Source organism: Stenella coeruleoalba (assembly GCF_951394435.1).
Source record: "Stenella coeruleoalba genome assembly, chromosome: 2".
NCBI classification, from domain to species: Eukaryota; Metazoa; Chordata; class Mammalia; order Artiodactyla; family Delphinidae; genus Stenella; species Stenella coeruleoalba.
In genome coordinates, this window is record NC_137147.1 from 112,226,218 (window position 1) to 112,249,229 (window position 23,012).

Here is a 23,012-nt window from a genome sequence, read left to right on the forward strand (position 1 = left end):
AAACAAATTTCTTAACAGTCTTTCCTTCCCTAGCTTGTCCTCTTTTATTGTTGTTTTTCTCCCAAAGACCTTTGTTCATTCAGCAAACTCTTCTTAAAATTCTTCTCAATCCCTCAATCCTTAAATGCTGCCTCCTTCCCCTACCAGCTCTGACCATTCCCTTCTTTCTGGAAGGAAGAATGTCTCTGACCCCAGCCAGGCCATGAGCACTGCCTCAGTGGTGACTTCTTATGCCCCTCAAACTTGTACCCATTTTACCTCTTCCAAATTATTGATTCAGGGGCTTCCCTGGTGGTGCAGTGGTTGAGAGTCCGCCTGCCGATGCAGGGGACACGGGTTTGTGCCCCGGTCCAGGAAGATCCCACATGCCGCAGAGCGGCTGGGCCCGTGAGCCATGGCTGCTGAGCCTGCGCGTCTGGAGCTTGTGCTCCTCAACAGGAGAGGCCACAACAGTGAGAGGCCCGCGTACCGCAAAAAAAAACCCCAAAAAACAAAAACAAACCATTGATTCAGTTGATTCAGCTGATGTTATTTAAGCTTTCAGGGTAATAAATGAAGGTAAACCATGTCACAGCCTCATACCCACTCCAGAATAAGCATTAGTTAGAAAGGAGGACAGGTACTTCACCAGAAAGGAGACTCTACCTTCCATGAATATGTAGAAGCTCATTAAACTTCTGTGCACAGATGGGTGTCAAAGACTTTTTCCATCCTCACCTTCTTGACCTGTCCATCATCTGCAAGACTGTCAACCTCACTCTCTCCTTTCATTCTCTCTTCAGGCTGGTCCTGATGTTGGATCCTTCCGAGGATCTTCTCCTTCTATTTTGAGCATCCCTTTGAGTGTTCTTGTCTTGTAAGATGGGCACCTCTACTCCTCGCCCAACTTCTCTTGCCAGGAGTAAGACCAAATATTGGGAATCAGCTAAGCATAATGAGGAACGTGGAGGGCTGAGCCCTGGCCACACTGGAAATCATCTGGGAAAAAAAAACACTGGGGTGGTTCCCAGGACAGGTCCTTTGGGGCACATCAACGAGTAGACAGAGATGAGACTGGGTTTTTCTGCATGAACAAGCAAGGCTCCTCCCTATGACCTACCTCTTCTTGGTCTGGAGACACCACATCCTTGAAGTGAAATCAACAATCCTTTCCTTAGATCACATCCTTTCCTGTTGTGAAGACCAAGAGAGACTGATCATTTGTAATCACCTCTTTCCAGTTGATAACAGACATTGGAACCTTAACCTGGAGGATCTGAAGATCCATGATGAAGAGGAAGAGCATTTCCCTGGGAAACATCTGCCAAGTAAGTCTTTCCTCCAGGGTAGTTGTCAATGAAAAGCCTCCTTATCACTCACCCAGGCACAAAGCCCAGCAGACTGGGCAGGGGTACCAACTGGGAAAGCCAAAGTCATCCAGTCTCCTCCTCACATTTGTAGTGATTGCACATCTAGCCACTGTGGGAGTATTTTTCTCTGTCCCTTGTGCCTCTGCTGCCCCTACCCTCTCATCCATGGGGCTGAACCCTGGGGTAGATTTTCTATCAGTGCAGGGGCACAGATCCTTCTTTTCTTGGAAGGCCTTAAGGAGATGATTATGAGGGTGGGGAGAGGGAAGCCAGAAACTCACAGATGTAATGGAACCAGATCTCACTGTCCAGAGATCATTATGCTAGTAGCAGCAGCTGAGATGCTTTCCCTCTGGGATGGAATCTTGGGCTAACATGAATCTAGATAAAAGAATAAGTCAGGCTCTGCTCCATGACCTCTGGGACACATGATCCAAGACTTAGAACTGAGGTGTGGAGGCCAAGAATGGAAAAAAGGAGCAGACTTTTTCTCTACATTATAGGAAAGCTTAGATTGCAGGGAACCCAAGGACTGGAATGGGGTTGCATCTCTCTCTGTGGTCCCAGAACTCTTGCCCAGAACTTAGCACACCATTTAGTAAATGTTGAATGGATAAAAGAAGTGGCTTGGCTTCAGAGGAGTGTCAGGGAGGAGCTGATGTAGGTAACTACAGCTCAATCGTCAGGGGCTTCCATTCTTCCTATGTTCCAGCTGTGAGGCCTGATTGAGTCCCGTCACCTCCTAGAGTCCCCAGCTTCCACATCAGCAAAATGGTAAGTGTTATTGACTTCATGGGCTTGCTGTGAAGGTTCAGTGAGATGGCAAGTGTGCAATGGAGGGAGCACATCAAAACCACCCCCATCAAAGAGCAGCAGGACAGAGTAAAAAAAGCCCTGGATTTGGAACAGTCTGTACATCCAAATTCCAATTTTTCATTGCCCTTCCAAGCTATATGATCTTAGACAAGTTGCTTTATATCTCTGAGCCTCGATTTTCTCATCTGATAAGAGTATCCATTTGTATTTGTTTTCTATTGCTGCTGCAACAAATCATCACAATCTTAGCGGCTTAAAACAACAGAAATTTATTATGTTACATTTTTGGAGGTCAGAAGGCCAAAATGGGTCTCAACTAGGTTAAAATCCAAGTGTTAGCAGGGTTGGGTTCCTTTCTGGAGGTTCTATGGGAGAATCTGCTTCCCTGCCTTTTCCTTACCCCCATTCTGTAGCTTGTGGCCCCTTCCATCCTCAAAGTCAGCACCAGCTGGTTGAGTCTTTCTCACATGGCATCTCTCTGACACCCACTCTTCTTCCTCCAGAATAATTTCCCTATTTTAAGTTCAACTGATTGGTAACCTTAATTCAATCTGCAACCTGAATTCCCCCTTGCATGTAGCATAATATATTCAGAGGTTCTGGGGATCAGGATGGAAACATCTTTAGGGTCCATTATTCCACCTGCCACACCTCAGAGTGTTCTTATGAAGATTAAACAAGACAATACATGTAACCTAGGCCTGTGATGACTTGTGATAAGAGTTTAGCAAATTGTGGCAGCTATCACCATCATCATCACCACCATCACCATCCTCATCACCACCACCACCATCATCATCATCACCCCCCCCACCATCATCATTATCATCACCATCATCATCAACACCATTACCATCATCATCACCACCATACTATCATCATCACCATCACCATCATCTCACCACAACCACCACCACCATCATAATCATCACCACCACCACCACCATCATCACCATCATCACCACCACCATCGTCATCACCATCATCACCACCACCACCAGCATCATCCTCACCATCATCATTATTCTACAGTCATCTTAGTCCTCATTCCCTCCTTTGCTCTGCAGAAGGAAAGCTTGCCCCTCTGTGAGGACCACCAGGTGTGTTGGGGCAGACGAAGGCTCACAGAGCTCCCTGCATGTCTTGCCCTTGACTTCCTGGCTCACCAAGCCTCCAGCCCCAGCTCTCCCTCTTCCACAGGAGCTGTCCTGATCCTTGGGCCCTCACACAGGGGCCCAGGGACAGCTTCTGCTTCTAGACACCACATCCTGAACGAGGGGGAGACCAGCTTTGTCTGTCCCCCCAGCCCCACCGAGCTCTGTCTGCAGTCCTGGTTGGAGAAATGCTCCTGGACACACAGAGCAGTTGTGAGAACACATTTCTCTGGAAGTTCACAGCTCCCCTGGGCTCTTCCTGAGCACGAGGGGCTGCGCACAAAACCCCAATGCCAGTTAAAGATGAGTTAACAAAACGGCCTCTTATGTAATCTGCCTGATAATAATGGAACATGATATTCATTCGGGGAGGGGAGGGGATGCCCCTTACTTTCCTCCAGCTGTGGGGAGGAACTCTGTGGACTCCAGGATACTGGTAGAGTGAGGTGAAAGAACTTTGTTGAGAGAGCATGATTTGTGTCTTCCAGCGTTTGTGGGTATAGGGGTTGGGTCTGACTCTTGTGAAAAGCATCTAAAGGCTGGAACTGGCTGGAAATGCCTGTCCTGTCAGAACACAGAGAAAGAGTGAGGTGGGAGGGGCTTGCCCTTCCCAATTCCAGTGAACTTTTTCTGAGTGTTATGAGGGTGATGGGATAGAAGCCATTTGGAAAGGGCTCCATGCAAGATGACTCCCCCAACGAAAAGAGGTTGTGTGGTTGTGCCCCTGGATGTGGGCTCTAGAAGGAGTGGTGAGGCAGTCACCAGAGAGCACTTCCCTTGCATAAGGACGCCACGCCGAGAGAGAGGCTCCCAAAGGGGGAGGGTGGGGCCCTCAAAACCCCTACAGACTCCTACAGCTCCGCAGCAAAAACCCAGATAACCCGATTGAAAAACGGGCAGAGCACTTGAAGAGACATTTCTCCAGAGAAGACATACAAATGGCCAACAGATATATGAAAAGATGCTTAACATTACTAATTATGCAACTCAAAATTACAGTGAATTATTACCTCATACCAGTTAAGATGTCTATTATCAGAAAACAAAAAATAACAAGTGTTGGCCAGGATGTGGAGAAATGGAACTCTCATACGTTGTTGATGGAGTGTAATATGGTGCAGCTGCTATGAAAAACAGTATGAAAGTCCCTCAGAAAATAAAAAATAGAATTACCATCTGATCCAGCAATTCCACTTTAGGGTGTACAACCAAAAGAATTGAAATCAAGATCTCAAAGAGATTATCTGCATTCCCATGTTCATTCCAACATTATTCACAATAGCCAAGATGTGAAAACAACCTAAATGTCAATTGATGGATGAATGGATAAAGAAAACGTGGTATATACATGTAATAGAATATTATTCAGCCGTAGAAAATCCTACCATTTGCAGCAACATGGATGAACCTGGAGGACATTATGCTAAGTGAAGTAAGCCAGGAATCTATAATAGTTAAACTTACAGAAACAGAGAGTAGAACAGTGGTTGCCGGGGGTTGGGGGGAGAGGAAGATGGGGGTTTCTGTTCAGTGGGTATAAAAGTTTTCATTATATAAGCTGAATAAGTTCTAGAGACCTGTTGTATGCAACATCATGCCTATGGTTAACAATACTTAACGTGCATTTAAAAATGTGTTAAGCATAGGTCTCATGCTAAGTGTCCTTACCGATAATAATTTTTTAAAAAAGCCATCGGTGGCAGATGACATCAGTGGCAGACCACAACAGAACCAATCCAATGAGAACTTCTCTGACCCTTATTTCCCCTCCCTTCCTAGCCCTCTATCCTGTTCTTAGAGGCACTAGAAGCAGCTGTGTGAAGGGGGCGGAGAAGGAGACAAGAAGAATGGAGGAACCCACTATGTCTTTGGGCTCCGGGCAGGGGGAATGGAGCCATTTAGATCAGATGAGACCAAAGATTTTCTATTAGACTCTTCCAGCCTTTCACTACATGTAAAAACTGTTAATACCTGAAAATAACCGGAAAACACAGGCGATCTGCTCAATGTACCACGGGCTGAGAAAGGAGGTCAGACAGTGTGGAGAATAAAACAAAAAGCAAAGGCGTTTGTGTTTGTAAGCCAGCAAGTGCAGCTTGTCTAGGTTGCTGGTTACAGTAATAATTGTTCACTTCATGGTCCTACTCAGGGGTACCTCCTTCTCTCATTTAATGCCTCCCACAGCACCATGAGATGGATCATTGTTTTACTGTTCCACGTTGGATGCAAAAGGCTGGGGCTAACGTGACACATCAAGGCCACTCCGCTGGTGAGGAGCTGAAATTTGCTCTCTGGGTCTGGCATCAAATTGCAGCATGAGCCACGGACACATATCAGTGGGGTGAGCCCACAAAGTCACGTGGCAGGAGACTTCCCTTTTCTGACCTCAGTGGTCTCCTTTCTTTGTCTGCCATTTCCCAGCATTTAGGGGGGATGAAGAAGAGGGTCTCCGGGAAGTGTGCTGAGCTTGTCAGAAGAAAGAGACAGAGGACTCAGAAGGTCTTTTCCGACCCCTGCTGTGTTCGGGTTTGCCTGTCTGCCCAGTGACAGTGAGACAGGTTTCCTTGGAGGTGCCCTGCGGTGGCATCAGGGAGTTCTGGAGGAAGCTGGGCTCCAGGTGAGCATGTCAGCCGCCATAATAGGAAAAGTATTGTGCAAACAGAGGCAAGGCCCTGGGTCCTCATCCCTGGCCCACACCACCTCTTGGCCAGGTGACACATCATCTCCCTGAACCTTAGTTTCCCATCCAGAGCCAGAATCCTAGTATCTACTCTGTCCACCTTCCAGAAGTGTCCGAGAAAGCCCTTTGTGAGCTCTGTGGCTGTCACAAACCTGGGACAAACAATGGCTCGGCATCTCAGGTGGACATTGTCTTTGTTTGGCTAGCCAGCATGCAGGCACACTTTTTATTTGGGAGAATCCATGCTTTGAGAAAATCTTGGTGGGAGGCAGGAACCCACCTTCTACCATGGGAGGCAAAAGATGCCAACCACTTCTTCTCCTGGAATCCACCCCCTTGTCTCTCTCTCTCTCTCTCTCTCTCTCTCTCTCACACACACACACACACACACACACACACACACACACACACACACACACAGCCCTCCTAGTCTGGGCTCCTTGGAGGCCGCTACCTGGACCTGTGAATGTGGAGGGAGTGGTGCAGAGACATAGGAGCGGCAGAGATGAATCACTGGGACAGGATGGCTGAGGAGAGTCAGTAGCCTCACCAGTCGGGTGTTGGTGCCAGGGTGAACTTGGGGAGCTCGTGGCTGCCAGGTCTCTACTGATTGCTGCCAAGTTCTCTAGGGCTGCCATTAGTTCTTCTGATCTCTTTCCAATATACTCCTTTCCTGTATCAGATATACTAACCAGAGTTGGCTTCTATTGTCTGCATTAAAGGACCTGTTGGGTACGGCTTCCATCCGTAGAATTTCAGGGACATTTACACAGACCATTGCCAGCCCTGAATTCCTCCCAAGGAGTTCCCAGAGTCCTTCGGGGCTGTGGTCCAGGACACAGCTTGCCCTCCTGCTTCTCCTTCCTGCATCCCTGATGGCTCCACTGGAAATGTTTGGTGTCTGTCCCTGCACAGGACGTACACACTTTACCTGTCCTCTTTGAAACCTTCTCTTTGCGTTGTGCAGTGGCAGAGACCTCCAGCTTGCAAGCTCTGTGGACAAGCTTTGGTTTCAGTAGGCTCCGTCTGGAATCACAGCTCTGCCACCTACTAACCCATCATGGATGAACTTGTTAACCTCCCCGGCCTTAGCTTCCTCATCTGCACAGTGAGGATAATGATAGCACCTTTTCATAGAGCCGTGGAGGGAATGAAATGAGAGCTCCCACCTGCACCCGATGCTCTCAACCAATGACTAGAGGCTGTTATTATTACTGACTTTTTCTGCTCACACTAGAATGCTGGCTTCCTTTTCCTGCTCTGCTGTGAGTCTAATTTAGGGTCCTCCATAAACCCAGCTTTTTTATCTCGGAGGCATTGGAGGAGAGGTCTGAGGTTGAGTTCCTTGAGCGCTTGGGCTTTGCAGTAAGAAAAGGGCCCTGGAAGAAGGAAGCAAGGGGTTCAGGGATTGAGCCAAAGTTTCTGAGTTTCCAAGAGCCTCAGATCTGCTGCCATTAGCAGTGGATTAGTCATGCCTATGGCTAAGAGATGCCTTGCGTAATGGGCACTGCTGGCCTCCTCACCCTATCAGCTTCCCTATGCCCTCCCAGGACACTGCTGAGGCCCCTGTGGCATTGTGGTCTGGGGCCTGGGCAGGAGAAGTCTCTGTGCGCCAGACTTTCAGGGCACAAGGGGCCACCTTTAGGGCCACCTTTTTTGACTTTCTTGCTTTATGGATAAGAAGACCTAGATGCAGAGAAGGAAAGAGCCTCATGGAGCCCAGTCTCCTGACTGGAGAGAGGACCCTCTCTGCTCCCCATACTGCTTCCCAGAGCATCCTTGAGGCCTGAGCTTACGTGTGTGTGTGTGTGTGTGTGTGATCCTCCTTCCTCCTCCTCCTCCCTGTCCCCACCTGTGTGACCTCCCACTCCCCGTGCAGCCCCCTGGTTTGTCTCACCACGAGACTCTCAGGTGAGCTGCAGCATCGAAGGTGGATATGTTCCCTGGAACAGCTTCAGCTGACTGCTAGCTTGGGGTGTAGTAACATTTATCACAGGTCTCCTTCATAAATAGATCTCTTTCCTGAGCTCGCAATCCTAGTTCAGATGCTTTTCAGGGGCTTTGGAACAGACAAATCCGCAACCTAAAAATAAAGCCCAGTCCAAAGCAGGTCTTCACATAGTGGGAGAACAAGGGGAGGGAAAAAATGAACATCTTTTTGAGTGGCTACAAGGTGCACAAGACAAGCTCTCACTGAATTTTCACAGCCTCCTACAAGCTATTTCCCCACTTTACAAGGAGGAAACAGGTCCAGAGAGGCCACAGAAGCCACAGAGCAGGCAGAAGCCAGAGCCAGGAATCAAAACCAGGTCTGTCTGCCTCCAGGGTTCATGAGGACCTTTGATTACAGCTTATTCAAGTTTCTGGAGAAGAATTTGACATGTTTGGGAAAAATTCATCATAAGAAGAAAGAGTTTCTCACTTTGTCCTTTTCTCTCCTCCCACAGAAATCCATTCCTTTTGAAACTAATGTCCATTTGTCATTTCTTCTTTTTCCGTCTCTCCTTCACACCCCCTTGCTTTCTTTTTTCACTCTTATGGCTGTCTACGGTCATCAAATATCCTGAGCTTAGTCCCCTGTTGAATCCAAAGCCCAGATGGGCATTTCTCTGGGTGGAAGGCTGGTGACAGCTCTGGGCAGGGAGCCGAGGCTGGCTGGTTGGTGTGGTCAGGCTGGGGACAGGCTGGGGATACAGCCGAGGATGTGTCCTAGCTGCTCCTAACTGCAGGACTGGCATCCTGGAGAGACACAGTGGGTACCTCTCACTGGTTGCCTGGTACATCTGACACTTTCTTGGCCTAGGGACTGCTGGCCACATGGAGGCACCAACAGGCTCATGGATGGAGGGATGCCCGCCAGGCAGAGTGCCAGACATCAGGAAGCCCTGTGCTGTTCTCGGGAGGAAGTTACCCTGGTCCAGGTGGTGGGCAGTTGGGATGGGAAGTCTGCAATTGATTTGGCTCCCTGAGACTTCACCAATGAAAGAAAGATGCCATTCTATAGTGTAGGAGTAAAGAATATGAACTAGGTTATTGATTCATTTACTCAACAAGTAATTATTGAGGATGTACTCCATACTAGATCCTTTTTTAGGTGCTAGAGACTGAATGAACATGGCAGATAAGTCCAAGGTCTCAAGAAATTTCACTCCCAGTGGCAGAGAGAGACAACAAACAAGCCCCATCTTCTGAGTGGCAAGCAGATGGAGAAAAAGTGTACGGCTGTTCAGATCTCAGACTTTAATTTCTCTTCTCACTGCCTCTTTAACCTGTTTCCTACCTGAGTGTTAATTTTCAACAGTTGTAGATTGCTGCCACCATCAAAGACGCTGGATGTGGATGATCAAAGATTCAAGATTTAAGCAAAACAGACAGTTTTTGGGCTTTCCTGGTGGCGCAGTGGTTGAGAGTCCGCCTGCCGATGCAGGTGACACAGGTTCGTGCCCCAGTCCGGGAAGATCCCACATGCCGCGGAGCGGCTGGGCCCATGAGCCATGGCCGCTGAGCCTGCGTGTCCGGAGCCTGTGCTCCGCGGCGGGAGAGGCCACAGCAGTGAGAAGCCCGCATACTGAAAAAGCACAAAACAAACAAACAAAAAAACAGACAGTTTCTCTCTTGTATTTCAAAAGTTGATGATACCACTGTTCCCTTTGGGCAAACACCCATGCAGCCCTGTGTCTTCAAGGAACATCCATAATACCATGTCCTGGGTGGATAGAATGATCTGTGGACAATTTTTAAGGAGTAACTTTTAGGTCAAGGCATTTAATAGCAGGTCTTTTTTCCTTTTCCTTTTTTTCTTCCTTTTTTTTAAAATTGAGAATCATCTGCCATTCACAGGGCACTGCAATGTGCATGAGACCATCCAGGGGTCATTGGGGGCCATGAGGAACCTTGGCGCTCTTACTCAAGAGTGTTTGTATTCTTCCTATTGATACACCTGCTCTGTTGCCTTCAATCACCACCTGTATGGCTAAGAGGAGATTAGGGCCAGCACTTATTTTAAACTCTGGTTCTGTCATTTCCTAGCTTTGTGATCTTGGGTAAATTACTTAATCTTTCTGAGCTTCAGTGACCCCTTGGGAAAGAGTGTAATTGAATGGAAAGAACAGAGTCTTTGAAGTTTGATTCCTGGCTCTGCCACTTACTTGCTGTGTAACCTTATGCACGTAACTTACCTGTGGGAACTTGGTTTCTTCATCCAAAAAATGGAAATGAAAATACCTACTTCACAGGGCTATTTTAAAGATTAGATGAAAAAACGCATTTCAAGCACAAAGTCTGTATATTTGTTACTCAAAAAATGTAATTTTCTTTTAACTTTTCCTTTTCTATGAAATAAAACCTTCTGGGATAACTTCACCCCATCTCATAAATGGCACTATCATCTATCCAAATGCTCAGACCAAAAACCTAGAAGTCATCTCTGATTCATTTTTTATATCACCCGCTCCCCCGCTCTTTCTTGAGCACAAAATTCAATAGAAAGGTCCTTGGCTTGGCTTCTGAATGTGTCTTGACTCTGTCTTCTCCCACTATCTCTACTTCTACGGCAGTAGTCGTAGCCACAATCATCTCTCCCTTAGCAGTTTTAAAACATGGTCCTCAAATTCTTTGACACTCCTCTCATTGAGAGGTGAAGGGTGGTGTTCCCTCCCCTTGAATCTGCAAGGACCTGAGACTACTTTGACCAGTAAAGTATGGCAGAAGTGATACTATGTGACTTCTCAAGATAGGTCATACAAGGCTTCTGACTGATTCTCTTAAAACACTCCCTTTGGGACCTGAGCGGTCATGCTGTGAAGAAGCCCAAGAGAGGCACAAGTAGGGGTTCCAGTTGACAGTTCCAACTAAGCCAAGCTTTTGCAGTTTTCAGACGTTTAAATCATCCCCAGCCATTTGAAGCCTCCCAGCTGAGGATCCAGACATCACGGAGCAGGGGGAAGCCATTGTCCCTGTGCCCTTTCTGAATTCTTGATTCACAGAATCCATGAGCATAATAAAATGGTTATTGTTTTAGTGCTACTAAATTTGGTTTGTTGTGCAGTGATAGATAATCAGAACACTCCCCTTGTCTACTGCAGTGCCCTCCCGACTTCTTCCCCTGCTTCCACTAACATCCATTTCTCCACAAAGTAACCACAGGAATCTTTTGGGAATATAAATCAGATAACGTCACTCTGCCATATAAAACCTTTCCAAACTTCCTATCTTGGCCTACTGGGCCCCACATGACCCAGCCTCTGCTCTTAGGTGCTTGCTGGAGGTGGGACACTGCCACCTTCTGCATGGAAATCAGAGGCTGGCCAAAGCCGTATGACATGCGACACAAAAAGCACGTCTTGCAGCTCAGTCCCAGCTTCCTCACTTCAAGAGCCAAAGCAGGATTTCCTCTACCTATGTGGGTGTTGGAACCCTGGTCCATGACGCCAAACACTCTGTGGGTGATCATGACCTTGCCTATACCTTTTTAGCTCCGACTGCTCTCTCGATTGCTGGCACTATTATATCCTTCCCTTCCTCCATCTCCATCTCTCCCCCTTTCTTTCTTCTTTCTTTCTTCCTTTCTTTCTTTCTTTCCTTCTTTCTTTCCTTCTTTCCTTCCTTCCTTATGTTTTTCTTCCTTCCTTCTTCCTTCCTTCCTTTCTTTCTTTCCTTCTTTCTTTCCTTCCTTCCTTCCTTCCTTCTATTTTTCTTCCTTCTTTCTTTCTTCCTTCCTTCCTTTCCTTCCTTCCTTCCTTCCTTCCTTTCTTTCTTCCTTCCTTCCTTTCTTTCTTTCTTTCTTTCTTTCTTTCTTTCTTTCTTTCTTTCTCTCTTTCTCTCTTTCTCTCTCTTTTTCTTTTGGTGCAGCCATATTTTTCAAATAATATCATGCATTTCCATGTGTTTGTGACTGGAGGGGAGAACTCCATCAACTCAACAGCCCATGTTGCAAGAAGCCTTAAAACTCTCATTATTTGTATACAATGCCATCACCTACTTAAGAAATGAACTGAGAAGTAGTTAGAAGTTAGAGCATTTGGTAAGGTGGCTAGATATAAGGTCTACATACCCAATTGCCTTTTTGGTGAAAATGGTATTAATAGATTAAGCACAGTCATTTAAATTCACTGTGTTCTGAAATGCCACTAAAACTACCAGTAAAGTTTTTTTTTCCCATAAATCCACAAAGATGAGGAGAACGAGAGTGGAGACAACATCATTTGGGGAGTTAGAAAGCAGATGGAAAAATGGTAATTTATGTAGCTAACATAAGAAAGAAGAATCCTAAGCCAGCAGAATCCTAAACCAGAAGAATCCTAAGAACCAACCAGATTTACACTGCAGAATGTAAAGGCTCAGAGATTGATTGCACCAGAAACTTTTAGAACTTGGAGATGGGGGTGGGGGGGAAGAGGATTGGTAGAAAACTGTTTAAAAAGCAGTTAGGAATGGGAGTTATTGCTTAATGGGTACAGAGTTTCTATTTGGGGTGATGAAAAATTTTGGAAGTAGGTAGTGGTCATGGTTGCAACAACATTGTGATTGTACTTTATTGCCCTCTCACAACGTGGCGGTGTACTTCTTCAAAGCCTACAGGAAAACCTCTCACTCCAATCTAAGACAGAGTCTTATATAATGTAATCACATGAGAGACTATCTCCCATCACCTTTGCTATAGACTGTAACCTAATCAAGGGAGTGACTCTTCCTTCACCTTTGCCATATCCTTTTGGCTAGAAGCAGATTACAGATTCTGTCCACACTCAGGATATACAAGGGTGTAACTCATTGGAGGTCATCTTAGAATTCTGCATACCATAACTGTAGACCAACAGAAGCTCTAATAAGCTCTCAGAGAGAAATCAATAGGTCCAGTCAAATAATCAGGAAGTAGAATAATTCAGCTTTCTCAACAGCAGTGTTGGAAGCTATGGAGTAGTGCTATCAAAATTCTAAAGTGAAAGGATTTCCTACCTGTCATTCTATACCTAACCAAGCTATCCATTGAGTGTAAAAGTAGAGTACAGACATTATTGGAAATAAAAAGTCACAAATATTTACCTCCTACACACTTTCTTAGGAAGCTATGACCTATAAATCAGAGGAGTAACCAACAAAAAGGAAGACTACTGATCCAAAAGACACGAAATAAGGTCAGAAGGCTTGGGAAGGGGGAATTCATCAAGATGAAAATAATAGAACAGCTGAGATGAGTGAATGTGATGAAAAAAGATTTAGACAACTGGCAATGAGTTTTGAGTTGAATTAGTGAAGAGAACATAAAAAATTAAACAGAGTAACAAACAATTATTAACTCCAGGGATATAAAAAATTATTCAGGAAAGGAAATGGAACTACATGGCTCAGCTCTGAAGAATTGAGTGGTAGGTTCATTACAATGTAAATACTGCACATTAATCTAACCAGAGTGATGATGTAATTATACAGTTCTGAAAGGATGGTGTTATGGGTTGAGGTCCTAACCCCCAGAACTTGTGAATTTGGAAATAAGGTCTTTGTAGATGATCAAGTTAAGGTGAGGTCACCTTAGGGTGGGCTCTGCTCCAATATGACTGATGTCCTTATCAAAGGGGGAAATCTGGACATAGAGACAGAGACACAGTGAGAACACCATATGAAGCCTGGAGTTAAGCTGCCACAAGCCAAAGAAGGCCAAAGATTGCTGAAAATCCACCAGAAAAGAGAGAGAGGCTTGGAGGAGATTCTTCCTCACAACTCTCAGAAGGAACCAACCCTGCCGACACTTTGATTTTTGATTTCTAACCTTCAGGACTATGAGACAATAAATTCCTGTTGTTTAAGATATCCAGTTCGTAGTACTTTGTTACAACAGCCCTAGTAAACTAATGCGGATGGAAAGTATGTGTGTATCGGTGGGGGGGCGGGGCGGGCAGGGGAAGGACGAGGAAAGAACTAGCCCTTCATCTTCAGTGGGATGTTAACAGATCATTCTTGCAAATAATGAATCAAGAAATAGCAGTATAAGCATGGTATTTATAAATAGCAAGGTAAATACCAAAATAATCATCTAAAAGAATTAAAATTTGTTTCCTGTGTGGATGAGTTAAAGAAGTAGGGAGGAAGAGGGCTGGAACTTGATGTTTATCTTTGAACCAGCTGACTCTTTACCTTAAGTGTGCAGAAGGATAAAAATAAAAACACAGAAAGTCCACTATATCAGCAATTATTAACTAGAAAATATAATAGGGAAAAAATTCCATTCACAAGGGCAGTAAAACCTAAATAATGGCACCCAAGAATAATTCCGAACAGGACACATGCCAGATCCTTCTGGAGAAAACTCTCAAATATTACTGAAGGACAAAAGTAAATAGAAACTGGACCCTGCCTCAAGCAGTGCCTGTGATGAAGGAAATGGCAGATGAACATTACAGCATGACATGCAAGGAGCTACTTGATTAGGCAGGAAAAAGCACCCAACTCTGCCTGAGGAAGTCAGAGAAGGTTCTGCAGAGGATGTGGCTCTATGTGAAAACTTGAAAGACAGAGAAGACAGGGAGACATTCCAGGCAGAGAGCACAGCCTGAACCAACCCACTGTGTGTTTGGGGAATCGTAAAGTGCTTGACCTGAGGGGGAAAAGTGGGCATGATGGAGAGTGTTGGCAGATGAAGCTGGCTATTGAGGCAGAAATTGGATCATTAAGAAGCCATGTACACAGTGGGAGTGTTTGCTCTTTTTTATAGGAATGGGAGTTTTCAAGTAGCAACATGAGAAGAAGGTAATATGTATCTCGTGGAATGAGCATGTGGGTGACTTCTCAATATAAGGTGTCGCTGTGGACAGGGAGCCTGTGTTACCGGCTTGAATTCTTTGGGCAGGCTCCTTACTAATACTTCTTGATGGCAGCCCCAGACCTCAGTGAGCCATTGATCCAGGGGGTTATTAGGTGCTGTTATTCATCCACCTGAGGTGGGGAGCTCCGTGTCCATTGCAGACACCCCCCAGGAAAGAGGCCCCGCCAAGCACTGTGTGTGTGGCAGACCACTTGACCGCTGGGAACTCATGGTCAGGAGAGTGCAGAACCCCCCCGCTGAGAGACTGCAGTACAAACACAGGGACAGGAGGTGTGGGCTCTTCCTCCAAGGAGCCCCAAAAGCACCTGTGATCAGCCACCATATAAAAGAGAGAGATTATAAAAGCAAAAATGGTGCCTCGACTTCAGGAACAATAAAGTCTTTTGTATCAATGTTGGCAGATGGTCCCGGGTGCTTTGTGGCTGAGTGTGTCTCATCAGTGTCACACTGAGAGGGGCAGAGTGGTGGGAAAGAAGGTGGCACATTAACCTGCTTCTGTGCCTGGAAGTTTCTTACCTGGGTTGGCTTTCCCAGCCCCGGGGTCAGCAGACCTCAGTCTGTTTCTCTCACATTCTCTGCCTAACTGGCCACCTCCAGTCTTCAGCTGTGCTGACCTTCCCATGGTTCTCCAAACATCCCAGCTTGGTCCAGCCGCAGGGCCTTTATCCTTGCTAATCCCATTTTCTGGAATGTTCTTTCCCCAGGTCTTCACGTGGCTGGTTCCTACTCATTCTCTCAGAAGGATCTTCTCATGTAACCTTAATAGCAAGTACTCTGGAGCTAGCCTGACTGGGTTCAAATCCCAGCTCTGCCACCTTGAACAAGGTGAGTATCAGGTGTGCCTGAGTGGATGAATTGTTGTGGGGATTAAATGAGTTGGTGTAAATGTAAAGTCTTAGGATAATGCCTATCCCATAGTAAATTTATGTGAGAATTAGCTATTATTATTGGTCAATAATATATGTCACCTTTTATTAGAATGGTCCTCCACCCACCCTAGTCATTCTTTCCTCTTACCCACTATCTGTGAATATATTATTGATTTCTTTGCTTGTTTATTGCTTCCCTCTCCACCACTAGAATACAAGAACCATGAGGACAGGGAGCCTGTCTGTCTTGTTCACTGCGGTATGCCCAGTACCTTAGTAGTGTCAGACACATAGCAGATGCTCAAGAAATAGGTGTTGAGTGAAGTAATATAGTCAATGAACTTCTCTGAACCAATAATTATTTCTTGGGGATTCTAAGTGGGTAAAGTGCTTCCAAATTCATGTGAGGCATAACGTGGCTTTTCCTTAAAAATTAATTCCCTACTTTGCTCCCTTGCTCAGACCCTTTAATAATATTACCACTTCAATCCACAGGACAGTGGACATTAAGATGGTAAATGATAAATTTATAAGCTACTGCAATCTAGACACATGTTTTTCTTTTTTTATTTTATTTTTTTTACATCTTTATTGGAGTATAATTGCTTTACAATAGTGTGTTGGTGTCTGCTTTATAACAATGTGAATCAGTTATACATATACATATGTTCCCATATCTCTTCCCTCTTGCATCTCCCTCCCTCCCACCCTCCCTATCCCACCCCTCCAGGCGGTCACAAAGCACCGAGCTGATCTCCCTGTGCTATGCGGCTGCTTCCCGCTAGCTATCTACCTTACGTTTGGTAGTGTATATATGTCCATGCCTCTCTCTCGCTTTGTCACGGTTTACCCTTCCCCCTCCCCATATCCTCAAGTCCATTCTCTAGTAGGTCTGTGTCTTTCTTCCTGTCTTACCCCAAGGTTCTTCATGACATTTTTTTTCTTAAATTCCATATATATGTGTTAGCATACGGTATTTGTCTTTCTCTTTCTGACTTACTTCACTCTGTATGACAGACTCTGGGTCTATCCACCTCATTACAAATAGCTCAATTTCGTTTCTTTTTATGGCTGAGTAATATTCCATTGTATATATGTGCCACATCTTCTTTATCCATTCATCTGTCGATGGACACTTAGGTTGCTTCCATGTCCTGGCTATGGTAGATAGAGCTGCAATGAACATTTTGGTACATGACTCTTTTTGAATTATGGTTTTCTCAGGGTATATGCCCAGTAGTGGGATTGCTGGGTCATATGGTAGTTCTATTTGTAGTTTTTTAAGGAACCTCCATACTGTTCTCCATAGTGGCTGTACCAATTCACATTCCCACCAGCAGTGCAAGGGTGTTCCCTTTTCTCCACACCCTCTCCAGCACTTATTCTTTCTAGATTTTTTGATGATGGCCATTCTGACTGGTGTGAGATGATATCTCATTGTAGTTTTGATTTGCATTTCTCTAATGATTAATGATGTTGAGCATTCTTTCATGTGTTTGTTGGCAGTTTGTATATCTTCTTTGGAGAAATGTCTGTTTAGGTCTTCTGCCCATTTTTGGATTGGGTTGTTTGTTTTTTTGTTATTGAGCTGCATGAGCTGCTTGTAAATTTTGGAAATTAATCCTTTGTCAGTTGCTTCACTTGCAAATATTTTCTCCCATTCTGAGGGTTGTCTTTTGGTCTTGTTTATGGTTTCCTTTGCTGTGCAAAAGCTTTGAAGTTTCATTAGGTCCCATTTGTTTATTTTGTTTTTATTTCCATTTTTCTAGGAGGTGGGTCAAAAAGGATCTTGCTGTGATTTATGTCATAGAGTGTTCTGCCTATGTTTTCCTCTAAGAGTTTGATAGTTTCTGGCCTTACATTTAGATCTTTAATCCATTTTGAGCTTATTTTTGTGTATGGTGTTAGGGAGTGATCTAATCTCATACTTTTATATATACCTGTCCAGTTTTCCCAGCACCACTTATTGAAGAGGCTGTCTTTTCTCCACTTTACATTCCTGCCTCCTTTATCAAAGATAAGGTGACCATATGTGCGTGGGTTTATCTCTGGGATTTCTATCCTGTTCCATTGATCTATATTTCTGTTTTTGTGCCAGTACCATACTGTCTTGATTACTGTAGCTTTGTAGTATAGTTTGAAGTCAGGGAGCCTGATTCCTCCAGCTCTGTTTTTCGTTCTCAAGATTGCTTTGGCTATTCGGGGTCTTTTGTGTTTCCATACAAATTGTGAAATTTTTTGTTCTAGTCCTGTGAAAAATGCCAGTGGTAGTTTGATAGGGATTGCATTGAATCTGTAGATTGCTTTGGGTAGTAGAGTCATTTTCACAGTGTTTACTCTTCCAATCCAAGAACATGGTATATCTCACCATCTATTTGTATCATCTTTAATTTCTTTCATCCATGTCTTATAGTTTTCTGCATACAGGTCTTTTGTCTCCTTAGGTAGGTTTATTCCTAGATATTTTATTCTTTTTCTTGCAGTGGTAAATGGGAGTGTTTTCTTGATTTCACTTTCAGATTTTTCATCATTAGTGTTTAGGAATGCCAGAGATTTCTGTGCATTAATTTTGTATCCTGCTACTTTACCAAATTCATTGATTAGCTCTAGTAGTTTTCTGGTAGCATCTTTAGGATTCTCTATGTATAGTATCGTGTCATCTGCAAACAGTGACAACTTTACTTCTTTTCTGATTTGGATTCATTTCCTTTTCTTCTCTGATTGCTGTGGCTAAAACTTCCAAAACTATGTTGAATAAGAGTGGTGAGAGTGGGCAACCTTGTCTTGTTCCTGATCTTAGTGGAAATGCTTTCAGTTTTTCACCATTGTGGACGATGTTGGCTGTGGGTTTGTCATATATGGCCTTTATTATGTTGAGGAAAGTTCCCTCTATGTCTACTTTCTGCAGGGTTTTTATCATAAATGGGTGTTGAATTTTGTCAAAGGCTTTCTCTGCATCTATTGAGATGATCATATGGTTTTTCTCCTTCAATTTGTTAATATGGTGTATCACGTTGATTGATTTGCATATATTGAAGAATCCTTGCATTCCTGGAATAAACCCCACTTGATGATGGTGTATGATCCTTTTAATGTGCTGTTGGATTCTGTTTGCTAGTATTTTGTTGATGATTTTTGCATCTATGTTCATCAGTGATATTGGCCTGTAGTTTTCTTTCTTTGTGACATCCTTGTCTGGTTTTGGTATCAAGGTGATGGTGGCCTCGTAGAATGAGTTTGGGAGTGTTCCTCCCTCTGCTATATTTTGGAAGAGTTTGAGAAGGATAGGTGTTAGCTCTTCTCTAAATGTTTGATAGAATTTGCCTGTGAAGCCATCTGGTCCTGGGCTTTTGTTTGTTGGAAGATTTTTAATCACAGTTGCAATTTCAGTGCTTGTGATTGGTCTGTTCATATTTTCTGCTTCTTCCTGATTCAGTCTTGGCAGGTTGTGCATTTCTAAGAATTTTTCCATTTCTTCCAGGTTGTCCATTTTATTGGCATCGGGTTGTTTGCAGTAATCTCTCATGATCTTTTGTATTTCTGCAGTGTCAGTTGTTATTTCTCCTTTTTCATTTCTAATTATATTGATTTGAGTCTTTTCCCTTTTTTTCTTGATGAGTCTGGCTAATGGTTTATCTATTTTGTTTATCTTCTCAAAGAACCAGCTTTTAGTTTTATTGATCTTTGCTATTGTTTCCTTCATTTCTTTTTCATTTATTTCTGATCTGATATTTATGATTTCTTTCCTTCTGCTAACTTTGGGGTTTTTTTGTTCTTCTTTCTCTAATTGCTTTAGGTGCAAGGTTAGGTTGTTTATTCGAGATGTTTCCTGTTTATTAAGGTAGGATTGTATTGCTATAAACTTCCCTCTTAGAACTGCTTTTGCTGCATCCCATAGGTTTTGGGTCATCGTGTCTCCATTGTTATTTGTTTCTAGGTATTTTTTTATTTCCTTTTTGATTTCTTCAGTGATCACTTCGTTATTAAGTAGTGTATTGTTTAGCCTCCATGTGTTTGTATTTTTTACAGATCTTTTCCTGTAATTGATATCTAGTCTCATAGTATTGTGGTTGGAAAAGACACTTGATAGAATTTCAATTTTCTTAAATTTACCAAGGCTTGATTTGTGACCCAAGATATGATCTATCTTGGAGAATGTTCCATGAGCACTTGAGAAAAATGTGTATGTATTCTGTTGTTTTTGAATGGAATGTCCTATAAATATCAATTAAGTCCATCTTGTTTAATGTATCATTTAAAGCTTGTGTTTCCTTATTTATTTTCATTTTGGATGATCTGTCCATTGGTGAAAGTGGGGTGTTAACGTCCCCTACTATGAATGTGTTACTGTCGATTTCCCCTTTTAAGGCTGTTAGTATTTGCTTTATGTATTGAGGTGCTCCTATGTTGGGTGCATAAATATTTACAATTGTTATATCTTCTTTTTGGATCGATCCCTTGATCATTATGTAGTGTCCTTCTTTGTCTCTTCTAATAGTCTTTATTTTAAAGTCTGTTTTGTCTGATATGAGAATTGCTACTCCTGATTTCTTTTGGTTTCCATTTGCATGGAATCTTTTTCCATCCCCTTACTTTCAGTTTGTATGTGTCTCTAGGTCTGAAGTGGGTCTCTTGTAGACAGCATATATATGGGTCTTATTTTGGTATCCATTCAGCCAATCTGTATCGTGGGAGCATTTAGTCCATTTACATTTAAGGTAATTATCGATATGTATGTTCCTATTCCCATTTTCTTGATTGTTTTGTGTTCGTTATTGTAGGTCTTTTCCTTCTCTTGTGTTTCTTGCCTAGAGAAGTTCCTTTAACATTTGTTGTAAAGCTGGTTTGGTGGTGCTGAACCCTCTCAGCTTTTGCTTGTCTGTAAAGGTTTAATTTCTCCATCAAATCTGAATGAGATTCTTGCTGGGTAGAGTAATCTTGGTTGCAGGTTTTTCTCCTTCATCACTTTAAATATGTCCTGCCACTCCCTTCTGGCTTGCAGAGTTTCTGCTGAAAGATCAGCTGTTAACTTTATGGGGATTCCCTTGTGTGTTATTTGTTGTTTTTCCCTTGCTGCTTTTAATATGTTTTCTTTGTATTTAATTTTTGACAGTTTGATTAATATGTGTCTTGGCGTATTTCTCCTTGGATTTATGCTGTATGGGACTCTCTGTGCTTCCTGGACTTGTTTGACTATTTCCTTTCTCATATTAGGGAAGTTTTCAATTATAATCTCTTCAAATATTTTCTCAGTCCCTTTCTTTTTCTCTTCTTCTTCTGGAACCCCTATAATTCGAATGTTGGTGTGTTTAATGTTGTCCCAGAGGTCTCTGAGACTGTCCTCAGTTCTTTTCATTCTTTTATCTTTATTCTGCTCTGCAGTAGTTATTTCCACTATTTTATCTTCCAGGTCACTTATCCGTTCTTCTGCCTCAGTTATTCTGCTATTGGTCCCATCTAGAGTATTTTTAATTTCATTTATTGTGTTGTTCATCGATGCTTGTTTCATCTTTAGTTCTTCTAGGTCCTTGTTAAATGTTTCTTGCATTTTTTCTATTCTATTTCCAAGATTTTGTATCATCTTTACTCTCATTATTCTGAATTCTTTTTCAGGTAGACTGCCTATTTCCTCTTCATTTTTTAGGTCTGGTGGGTTTTTATCTTGCTCCTTCATCTGCTGTGTGTTTTTCTGTCATCTCATTTTGCTTATCTTACTGTGTTTGGGGTCTCCTTTTTGCAGGCTGCAGTTTCGTAGTTCCCATTGTTTTTGGTGTCTGTCCCCAGTGGCTAAAGTTGGTTCAGTGGGTTGTGTAGGTTTCCTGGTGGAGGGGACTAGTGCCTGTGTTCTGGTGGATGAGGCTGGATCTTGTCTTTCTGGTGAGCAGGTCCACGTCTGGTGGTGTGTTTTGGGGTGTCTGTGGACTTACTATGATTTTAGGCAGCGTCTCTGCTAATGGGTGGGGTTGTGTTCCTGTCTTGCTAGTTGTTTGGCATAGGGTGTTCAGCACTGTAGCTTGCTGGTCGTTGAGTGAAGCTGGGTGCTCGTGTTGAGATGGAGATCTCTGGGAGATTTTCGCCATTTGATATTATGTGGAGCTGGGAGGTCTCTTGTGGACCAGTGTCCTGAAGTTGGCTCTCCCACCTCAGAGGCACAGCACTGACTCCTGGCTGCAGCACCAAGAACCTTTCATCCACACGGCTCAGAATAAAAGGAGAAAAAGTAGAAAGAAAGAATGAAAGAACAAAAGAAAGAAAGAAAGAAAGAAAGAGGGAGGGAGAGAGAGAGAAAGAAAGAAAGGAGGGAGGGAGGGAGGAAGGAAAGAAGGAAGGAAGGAGGGAAGGAAGGTAAGAAAGAAAGAAAGAAGATAAAATAAAATAAAGTAAGATAAAATAAAGTTATTAAAATAAAAACAATTATTAAGAAAAAAAATATTTTTTAAAAAATATAAAGAAAAAAAAAAGGACGGATAGAACCCTGGGACAAATGGTGGAAGCAAAGCTATACTGACAAAATCTCACACAGAAGCGTACACATACACACTCTCAAAAAGAGGAAAAGGGGAAATAAATCTTGCTCTCAAAGTCCACCTCCTCAATTTGGGATGATTCGTTGTCTATTCATGTATTCCACAGATGCAGGGTACATCAAGTTGATTGTGGAGCTTTAATCCGCTGCTCCTGAGGCTGCTGGGAGAGATTTCCCTTTCTCTTCTTTGTTCTCACAGCTCCCGCGGCTCACCTTTGGATTTGGCCCCAACTCTGCGTGTAGGTCGCCAGAGGGTGTCTGTTCTTCGCTCAGACAGGACGGGGTTAAAGGAGCCGCTGATTCGGGGGCTCTGGCTCACTCAGGCCCGGGGGGGAGGGAGGGGCAGGGAGTGCGGGGCGGGCCTGCGGTGGCAGAGGCCAGCGTGACGTTGCACCAGCTTGAGGCGCGCCGTGCGTTCTCCCGGGGAAGTTGTCCCTGGATCCCAGGACCCTGGCAGTGGCGGACTGCACAGGCTCCCCGGAAGGGGGGTGTGGATAGTGACCTGTGCTCGCACACAGGCTTCTTAGTGGCGGCAGCTGCGGCCTTACTGTCTCATGACCGTCTCTGGGGTCCGCACTTTTAGCCGCGTCTCGCACCCGTCTCTGGAGCTCGTTTAAGCAGCGCTCTTAATCCCCTCTCCTTGCGCACCAGGAAACAAAGAGGGAAGAAAAAGTCTCTTGCCTCTTCGGCAGGTCCAGACTTTATCCCGGACTCCCTCCCGGCTAGCCGTGGTGCACTAACCCCCTGCAGGCTGTGTTCACGCTGACAACCCCAGTCCTCTCCCTGCACTCCGACGG

General features: G+C 44.0%; 1 protein-coding gene across 3 annotated transcripts in view; it reads left to right on the forward strand.

Annotated features, from left to right (window-relative positions):
* NTRK3 (neurotrophic receptor tyrosine kinase 3) overlaps window positions 1-23,012 on the forward strand; it is a gene marked incomplete at its 5' end in the record, with an annotated part of 581,909 nt that overhangs the window by 92,665 nt on the left and 466,232 nt on the right. For 2 of the 3 annotated variants that reach the window (XM_079911026.1, XM_079911027.1), the window contains 2 exons: window positions 1,221-1,307; window positions 15,525-15,645. Of the gene's footprint in view, window positions 1-1,220; window positions 1,308-2,094; window positions 2,124-15,524; window positions 15,646-23,012 lie in introns of those variants that run through there. The other variant, XM_079911028.1, reaches the window with a different exon arrangement.